Source organism: Benincasa hispida, chromosome 6 (assembly GCF_027475165.1).
Source record: "Benincasa hispida cultivar pf3 chromosome 6, pf3_genome.v1.1, whole genome shotgun sequence".
Taxonomy (NCBI): domain Eukaryota; kingdom Viridiplantae; phylum Streptophyta; class Magnoliopsida; order Cucurbitales; family Cucurbitaceae; genus Benincasa; species Benincasa hispida.
The window spans coordinates 57,719,604-57,728,714 of NC_143483.1; positions in this window are offsets into that span (position 1 = coordinate 57,719,604).

The window sequence follows — 9,111 nt, forward strand, 5'->3', positions numbered from 1 at the left end:
AAATGTTGATGTAGAGCATAAATTAAAAAAGAAATAAAAAATAATTACAAAATAATATAAAGTTTAGAAATATTTTGAGTTAAAATGATATGAAAATTATGAAAATTTTGGATTGTTAAAGAAAAAGAATACACATCAATTCGATTTTGTGGTGAAATGATGTGAAAATTTAATGAAAAATATTTGGATGGGGTTAAAAGTAAATATATATTATTTTATGTGGTTTTTTCATATTCAATTTCTTTAGAAATGAAAGTTATGGATCGAAATAAAACTAAGGCTTAATCCTTTGTCGAAAATGATATTGGTGTATGAAACCATAAAATTGTGTACAATGAGGCCATAAAATTGAAAAAATTTATATCGAACTAACGTAGTTAATTAAAAACAATCAAAATTTTCTCAAAATGTCGAATTTTTTCAAATTTTTTTCAAAATACCGAAATTTTGTCGAAACAGGGAAATTAGGACATTTTCAAAATATTTTCGAAATTTGAAAATTCTCTAAATTTTCTCGAAATTGTGGAAAAAAGAAAAATTTCCAATCAAAATTTCGAAACCATCGAAATATCGGAATTGTGAAATTTCAATGGAAACTTTAAACTTGGAATACAACTAATTAAAATATTCTTAATATCTTTTATAATCGAAGGTTTAAGCCCAAATTTTATATTTTGTAATGCTATATTCTCAAAACATGTGTCGTAATGCTACACAAAAATTCAAATGGAAAATAACCAAAATTAATTAATTTACAATATAGGCTAAATTACTAAATTTAATCGGATTAAACTAACTTTAAAAAATATTTAATAAGTCTACAAATTTTATATTTGTGTTAAATAGGTTTCAACATTTTTTAAAAGAATCTTTAATAATAGATCGATCACCTTCTAATTTTGTGTCTAATTATTCATGAATTTTAAAAATGTTCTATTTCTGAAACTTCAATTTTTCTGTCTTACAAATGTATAACATACTCAACATTTTCTTTTAATTTTAATTTGACTAATGCATTAGCTAATATCAAAAATTTTTAATTGTGTGTTGAATGAGTTGCAAAAAATTTGAAAGATACAAATGTTAGCTTATATAATTACTTTATATCTATATTGAATAAATAATCTCTATGATCATTCATGTTAAATTATCAATAATAAACAACATATTTGATTCCATTGTGATTATTGATGGTAGCGTCAAGATAACGATGACTTTGATGTGACTATAGTCCTCCTTAATCAAAACTCTGAATACTCTTAGTGGAATCTCTTTAGATAAGATTCAAGAAAGACTGAATGCTCATAACTTTAGTATATTAGAGACCATAGCCTTGAGATCTTTTTTATATGTTCAATTAGGGTCCCATTAACCCTAATTAATTTAGAATGAGTTTTACCCATTAAGTTCATACTCAATTAGGAATAGCATTAATTAATTAGTTCCAATCTAATAAAATAATCCATGATAAATTATTAATCCACATACATAGCTCACATATTATTATTTAAATATATCTAACAACAAAATCAAAAGTTTAAAGATTTATTCAACATTTTTTTTTAAGTTTAAGGATTTATTAGACATCAAATCAAAAGTTTATCAACCTATTAAAATATGTTTAAAATTTATGGACTAAACTTGTAATTTTGAACGTATATATTTTTGTGAGTATAAAGATTAAAATATCATTTTTTTGTCTCTATATTTTGAATTTTGTTCCATTTTGATAATATACTTTCAATTATCTAATTTTAATCAATTTTGACACTTTCAATCAAATTTCAAAATTTGTTCATGCAGTTAGTTTCTTGTTGATTTTTTTCCAAACAATAAGTCTCTATGAGCATCCCCTTTATAAAATAGTTAAAATATATTTACAGAATAACTTTTCTTGCAGAAAAATTACTATAATTGTTGAACTAATTTCGATAAAAATTAACTTCAAATGACTAGGTTTAATATTTATTGAAAGTATAGATATTGAATTTAAGATTTATTAAAAGTATATTGACTAAAATTAGATAATTGAAAGTATATAAATGTCAAAATAAAACGAAGCTCAAAGTACAAAGACTAAAATAATATTTTAATAAAAATAGTAGGGCAAAGAACAATTTAATTATACCCCTAAACTTGAGGATTGTAAAAACTAAACCTTGAACTAATAAACTTTCACAAGTATATCGATATACCCTTCCCTACAAATTTCATTATTGTGTGAAACTTAAAATTTAAATCAATTAAACTATTAAATTTTCATAAACCAATCAATTTAGATAATTCATTACAATTAACTTTGAAAATTATCTATGCACTAATTCTCAAACGTACGTATACTTCTTCACATGTCAATTTTACAGATTGAATCGTCAGAGTAAATTCATAGACAATTCTAAAAGAAAGATTACGACTAAGAGTTTAAATTTGATTAATTTATGAAAGTCTAGAGTTTTAATTCATACATTTGTAAGTTATGTATCAAATGGAATATACTGAAGAATATAAATTGATACACTTAAATAAATTTAAAATTTAAAATAATACAACTATTAACTCATGATTTAAATGGATTTTTTTTTAAAAAAAATAAACATAAAAATGAAAAATAAAATAAAAAAATAAAAAAAAAAAGAAGTGAGAAGAAACAGAGAAGTCCGGAAAGAGAGGACATAGAAGGGAGAGACACGTGGAGAGTGTAAACGTGGCAAGGTATTATTGGTGGAATGTTAGCACTGAAAGCAAAAATTAAAAGGGACAACGTCATATGGCTCCCAATCCCAACTGAGTTTACTGCAAAACCAGTCAAGTTCTCAGTAGCACACGGTTTTTTCATTTTTCTGAGGACTAATCATACACGGGCGACACCAGATTTTTCTTCTTTTAATGCTCCCCCCCCCCCCCCCCCCCCCCTCTTTTTTCCGTATTAAAACAAAATGTTAAAATATATTTATATCAATTTTACTTCTACTTTTGAATGTCCATTTTTAGTATTTATATTTTTAAATTTAGCCCTTGATAATTGTTAATTTTCTTTTTGTTATTTATCAACATTTATTAATGATTTGAAACATAATCCAAGGCAAGAGATTTTTCTTCTCTTGATTTTTAGTTTTCAATTACATACCGATGTTGTTTCAGGTTCTTGCTTATATTTCAGGAAATTCACTATTGATTTCGATGTATTTTTAGGTAACTCACTTGTTTCATGGAAAGTTAAGAAGCAAACGATAATGTTTCGATCTTCTATTGAAACTGAATACCAGGTGCTTGCAGCAACAACTAGTGAGATTATTTGGCTTGAATAATTGTTGACTAATATTCAAGTTGCTACACGTCGAAACTTGCATTGATTTATTGTGATAATCAATCTGCAATACATATTGCTTCTAATCCTATTTTTCATGAGAGAGCAAAGCACGTCGAATTTAATTGCCATTTTGTTTGTGATCAAGTCGTTCAAGGAGTTATCAAGTTATTACCTATACAGTCTTCATTGCAATTAGCTGATATTTTTACTAAGGCTTTACCTTTGTTTGTTTTTACATCCTTGTTATGAAAGGTGGGGATTCTTCATATTCACATCCAAGATTGTCATCTTAAAGGGGAGTATTAGGGTTTATTATGTTTGACTTGTTGACTTTATATTCTCTCTCATGTACTCATTGGCTATTTATATTGCCATATCAGCCAATAATATTTTGAGTCAAGTTTACTTTACTCTCACTTAATAGTATTTTCACTCTAAATTTTAATATATATTCAAATATTATATTTTTTGACATAAAAATTATGATTATTATTATTTAGTCAATTTAAATAAAAATTTAACTGTGAGAGACTAAAATTTAGAATTTATTAAAAGTACAAAGGACTAAAACTTAAAATTTAAAAATATATGGACTGAATTTGAATAAACCTCAAAGTATATAAACCAAAATGATATTTTTAACCTAAAACAAAATAATGAAAATTACTAGCCTAGTCCTTCAATTTTCTATAATAATTGCTCACATAAATTTGTTAACTTTATAAAACGTTAGGTTAAATTATAAATATGGTCCCTATGGTTTAGAAAAAGTTATAATTTAGTCTATGTGGTTTATAATTAAAATATAGTTCCTAAAGTTTGATAAAATTCTCATAAATAATTTTCTACGAAGTGAGTAGGAGAGACTATTTATGAAGTTTTATGAAACCATATGAACTAAATTTTAGTTATAAACTATAAAAATTAAATTTTAACTTTCTCAAATTATAGAGATTAAATTTATAATTTAACAACGTTGACAAACTTTTAAAAAGGTTAATGTATACAAATTGATATATGTTAATCACTATGTTCAAAGATTTAGGTTTCTATTAAATCATAATATTGAAATTTGCACATAATAGGTGATTTTCAAATATGTTGTGTCAGTTGGAGACATATATTAAAAAGAAAAGAATAAATGTCTACTAATATACTAAACAGTTTTAAAATTATGAAACCTATTAAGCATAAAAGTTAAATGTTTATAGCTCAAAAACCTATTACAGACTAACTTTGAAAGTTTTTAGACTTTTTTTTTAATTAATTAATTAATTATTTATTTTTTAACTAATAATCTCAAAACTTTTAATTCCATCGGGTTGAAGTCTAAACTAAGAACTATAGTGATGGAAATTTATATAATTTTTGTAAAAGAGAAAAGGTTGACTAGACTGTAAAAGGCAAAAACGAACAAAACATCATTTATTAATAAGACTGTCGTAAATATAGTCATTAAATTCAAAATATTAGTAGATATAATATAATATAAAAGAATTTGCTAATATAACGGTTTATCACTTATACATTTTCCTAATTCCTATATTTGCAATTTTTTAAAAATATTGCTATACACTTAGGCCCTCTTTGATAATCATTTCAATTTTTTGTTTTTGGTTTTTGAAAATCAAGCATATTTCCTCTTCATTTCTTATGATAATAAGCTTTTAACAGTTATTTTTTTTTAGTTTTCAAAATTTGACTTGATTTTTTAAATCATTGATAAAAAGTAGATACCAAATGAAGAAATTTGAAGGTGGACGTAGTATCTATAGGCTTAACTTTTAAAAACAAAAAACAAAAAACGAAATGGTTATCAAATGAAACCTTAAAAGTATTACCTATTATAATTACCTTTTATTTTAAAACGTTAATACCTCATTTGATAGCTCCGAGTTTTTAGTTTTTGGAAATTAAATTTATAAATATCTGTTCCACTTATTAGTTTCTATATATTTCTACATTTTAATTTTATGAAATATTTTTAAAATACAAGTTAAATTTTAATTTTTCTTTTAAATTTAACTAAAAATTCAAATATTTATGCAAAATAGTGATACACATAATTAAAAACTTACAAGAAAACAAGGAAGTAAATGGCTGTTTTAAATTACACACCATTGTAATTTGAGCATTGTGTGTTTTGTGTCTTTACATTTTATAAAATAGTTAGATAGATTTTGATTAGTTACTTGTCAATTTAAACATATAGCTCAATTAATTAGAAGTTAAACTTCTTCACCCAATTTATTAAACGGAAAGAATCTAAGTTTTCAACTGTGACCACCCGAAAACATTATGATAGAGACGATTTATACAAAACTTTAAGAAATTGAGTTTAGAAATTTGATTTTTGAAAAAAAAAAATTGAGTATCATACTCGAAATATAAGAGTGTGAAAAAAGTTAAATTATACTAAATATCGAATTGTTATAAAACAATATTTTTCACTAAAATAAAGTATGGATTGAGATTGACGTATTAGTTGATGTATAAAAATTCGAAGGTACATGTTAAATTTACAACTATATATGATTAAGATCATTGTTACCATTTATTTCATCTCAAAATATAGGCTAAATTATAAAAAATACCTACGAACTTTGTACTTTATGTCAAAAATACCCTTGAACTTTCAAAAGTTTCAAAAATACCCTTAAACTTTCGAAAAGAGTTAAAAAATGTCCTTGCTATTAGTTATGCATGGAAACTGTTAATGTGTTGTTTCAAAAATACTTTTGAACTTTGAACTTTTAAAAATTTTAAAAATACCCTAACTAAAAAAAAAGTTCAAAAAATAGCTTCATTATTAGTATATGAACAAAAACTGCTAATACCTTGTCGCAAAAATAATTTTAAGATTAAAAACAAGTTTAAAAATGCTTTTACCATTAATATGGTGGTCAATTTGTTTGAAGTTTTCTTAAATTCGAAAAATTCAATTTTAAAACAAATTATATAGATATCTTCGATTTTTCATATAGACACTTTTATTTTTCTCTTATTTTTCCAATTCTTAACTTATACCAATTTTTTCAACAACTAAAATTTTAAGTTAAAACATAAAATTTCACAAAATTCTAAAATTAAGATCTCTGTTTAAAACATACCAAAATGATAAATAATAATAATAATAATAAAAAGTATTTGACTACCTACACCCAACTACTAAAGTACAACTTCGTTAAAACATTCAAGTCCTAAAATTTCATGGTTCCTCATTCTCTTTCTTCTTATCATAGTCCATATACCTTAACACAAGTGTGCAATTTTATTTATTTACTTATTTTATATAAAAAAATGTCAACCGATTAACAAAAAGAGAAGTAAGAGGGTATTGAAGAAGGGATGGGAGAAAAAAAAGTGGAAAATAGAGAAGTAAGACGATATTAATGGTTTTTGTTCATATAATGGTGATGATATTTTTGAACCTTTTTTAAAGTCTAAGAGTATTTTTGAAGCTATTGAAAATTTAGGGGTATTTTGACACAAAACACTAACAATTTTCATCCAAAACGATAAGGATTTTTTGAACTCATTTTTAGAAGTTTAGGATATTTTTTTAAACATTTGAAAGTTCATGGATATTTTTGACACAAAATATAAAGTTTATGGGTATTTTGTATAATTTAACCCAAAATATATCATTTAAATCATTTACAAAATTAATTGTATACATCAATTACTTGGTCAATTTATGTTAATGACGTCACATATGTCTTTTAATTTTTATACATTAATCCTCTCTTCATGTCAATTTTCATCTCATTGTGACGTAACAACTATTGAGATGTATTTCTAAAGTAAATTTCAAGGTTTAAAAGTAAAAATATAACTTAACCAAATAAATAAATAAAGCAAAATATGTATATGTCTAAAAGTTATATAAAAAAACAAATTCAAGTACAATGAAGCCTAGGATTCCATTGAATTTAGGCCAAATTTTAATGCAACGTACCGTCTGAATTTGACCATATTGCTTTTACACAAAGTTATTTTGGAATTTACACAAATCAGCCTTTTTTTTTTAATCTATATTTAAAAAAAAAAGATGTTTTTATTGCAATGTTTCCCTTTTTCTTTTTTTCTTTTTATTTTCCTTTTAATTGATAAAGACATATATTTCCCATTCCCAAATTATTTTAAGGTAAAAAAGGGTAGATTCATTTGACATTTCATCATCAACAGTAAATCAAAAGAGGATCTAATTTTATTAGGGTGTACAGCTAAATTAACAAAGACAACTCCACTTTTCCCATTTTGCACTTTATATTTTAATTTTGTAAAAGTACTTCCAAAACCACCATGTGATGGGCCATTTAGATCTCATTTCTCTCTTTAATTCATAATTTCATTTCTATACATTTTTAATACTATTTCAATTTTTAATTGGTTAGACACTAGAAACACACATATATTTGTAAAAAATAATTTTAAATATGTTTGTTTTTTTAAAGTAGTTACAAATATAACATAAACATTTTTTTTTTTTAAAGGATACCATATTTTATGTACTCCTATATTCTTTTAAAAATTAGATATTGATAATTGTCTCACTCAACCAACACGAAACCATTCATTAAATATGCATTAATTTTAAAACTGATGGTTGACTTAAATAATGAAAGGTAAATCATTATTTTGAACTTGTTATAATCAAATACATTTTATTCTTAGTTGTATTTGCAACCGCTTTTGTGAATGTTTTATTTCTAGTTAAGTAGATATGGAGAATGAAGATTTGAACATCTAATCTAGGAGTATATGTCAATTACCACGAAGATATGTTTGACTATTTTTGTTAAGGTCTGTATCAATTTTTTATTTTATTTTTTAAGAAAATAAATTCTCATTAACAAATGAAAATAGAATTAAAAAAAAAGTCTTTTGAACAAAATGGACCTAACCCATTCAAACTCATCCTCTCTAAACGATAGCTTCCTTGTTCACACTGACCAGCAGATGGGCAGCTTCATTTCTTGCCTTTTTGCACATGGAGATACACTTTTGATGTTTCTACATTATTGGACTCTAATTACACTATGCATTATATTATAAATATTATTACCAAATAGCTTTCTTATTCTATTTTTACAATATAGTGTATATTTAGTTGGGCCTCAATATAATAGCAAGTTACAAAAACTTGGATTTCTAGTGATAGGTGGTGAGATGGAGGGCTCAAGTATCAAGGTTCAAAACAAGTTAAGAAAGAATTGGAAAATAAATTATTGTATGGATAACCCAATCATGAAGTCGTTAACGTGGAATAAACCAATTCTAAAATATCAATGAAAACTAACGTTACGTAGACGTCACAAAGCACTATCGCGTTAGGAACGTCCATCCCATTACGAGATAATAAGAGTCTAACACAATATTCATTTCAATCGCAATTTATTTTAAATCAAGAACTACGGCTGCTCTTCAATTGTGATATTATAGTGGGTTGTATTATCCCATCAGACCTCCACTATAATATCATAGTGAAAGGGCACTAACAAGTAACAACCTTAATTGATCAATTGGTGATTTAAAAGAACATTGCAATAGAGCTCTGACTACTTCGTTGAAAGAGACGTCCATATCGCGAGGTGTTACGAGCAATATAGTATTAAGTGACGTCAGCAAAAAGATTACTTTTCATAAACTAGATTAAGTCATTACTCATAAGAGCTACTCCCTCCCAATCATTTTCCTCTACAAAATTGAAAGGAATTCTATCTTCTACACTCGGTTTATTATATGATACTTAGTATCACATTTATTTAAGAAATTTATAAAATCATTTTTAAACATTA